Below are 1824 nucleotides of genomic sequence, written 5' to 3' on the forward strand. Positions count from 1 at the left end.
TTATGCTTCCAAGATTGGAGAACTCTTCCTCATTGAAGTGTTAGTATGGATCCCAGTAGGGTTCTGGGCAAGATCCGCCTTTGATAGCAGTACTACAGATAATACAAAGTACTTGAAAAGGTGAAAATATAGTTTATTGTATAGATATGAAGCTTTCCAACAATAGCATTTAAACATAAACATCCAGGAAAAGCTTGGATGTTTCACACACAGTGGCATGAAATGAGAAAAATTCTAATTTAAATATTCAACCCTCTTCGCTGGCTGGCTGAAAACATGCGTGTAACAGAAAAAGTTTCCACATTGCCTCACAGGGGGCTGACATCACAGCCAAAATGACACACTCTTAGTCTGGAAACAACACAAAGCTCTCACACTGAAAGCCAGAACACAGAGAGACCAGTGCTCTGATGCTACACTGCTACACTACCCCACACACACACACACACACACACACACACACACACACACACACAGCGTCTATGGGCATGTCGGGACTAAACTTTGGGTCAGGGAAAGATTACATACACAGTGTTTTGAAATCTCCAACGGTAACTTGTGGCAGAAGTTACATTTCAATCAGAAACACAAGAGGAACAGTAGCTTTGCCTGTTCTCCCAGTGTGTGTGTGCTAAAGACAGTTTAGGTGTATTGGAAACGCCCACATTAGGTGTGAATGTGTGTGTCTGTCTCCGTGTCAGTGTTGTGATAGAGGGGTGACCTGTTTGGAGAGGCTCCAGCACAGGACAGGAGTCAGGAGAGAGAATGGACGCTTTCAAATGTTGTCTTTCCATTGGTAAGTCTCTGCTACTTTTAGAATTGAAAAGTGGAAGTCATGCAGGCTCTGTGCCATAAAAGAGAATTGGAGCTTTTGATCCAAATGACTGATGACCTGTGCTGATAGTTTAACTATAAGGATGGATGCTGGTTGTGTTGTACTGTCCTACCCAACAGTGTGGACAGTTCACTGGGAAAGAACTGTAAACTGAATAGTATACCATTGTTTATTGTTTGTTAGAATTCAAAAAAACAACTCAAAACATTTCAATTTACAGTAGAACTATCTTCAAATCAGTAACACTGATAGATTTGTATATACTTTCGCAGTTAAACACATTAAAACATAAAACAATGTATTAGTCAAAATAAAGTTTAGTCATTAAACAAATAGAGAAGGAAACTGTATTCTATATAACAAATAACTTCATTTGGTTTTAATGTACAGACACAAATCTGTTATTACAATAGATGTATTAATTTTGTAAAAACTAAAAGTTGTGTTTAAAATGTTAATTTGACAGTGAAATACTGCTTTTAATATTCTAACAGACAGTAAATTAAATGGGATTTGGCGTTTACAGTTAAATTGTACATGAATGGAATTTCTTGACATTGTTTGGTGGTAATTTTACAATAAAACACTTAAATTAAATGTTTACTATTACTGAGTACTCTCTTTATTTATGTATGATTATCCTGTGTTTCATAGTTATAGTTTAAGGACTTGTCACCATAGTTGTGTTGCCAGTATGTGTGTGTGTGTGTGTGTGTGTGCGTGTGTGTGTGATTTGTGACTCTCTCCCTTTTTCAGTGTATTCATAAAGAAACAAGCAAACAGGCAGTAAATGAAACACATTTGCACTATTTTCACAGCTATCCATCATGCTAACAGAGAGGGAATTAAAAGAGATTCAATGTTATTTTAATCGAGATTTTACAAAAAATTATGTAATGACATTGTGATTGTGATTGATGTTTTTGTAGAATTCTGTTATCTTGACTGTGACTCACTGTCATCAAGATCAGGGTTTTAACCACACAATG

The sequence above is a fragment of the Genypterus blacodes genome, unplaced genomic scaffold (genome assembly GCF_046128005.1).
Source record: "Genypterus blacodes isolate CSIRO-AG114 ecotype Tasmania unplaced genomic scaffold, CSIRO-AGI_Gbla_v1 ptg000107l_1, whole genome shotgun sequence".
Classification (NCBI taxonomy): domain Eukaryota; kingdom Metazoa; phylum Chordata; class Actinopteri; order Ophidiiformes; family Ophidiidae; genus Genypterus; species Genypterus blacodes.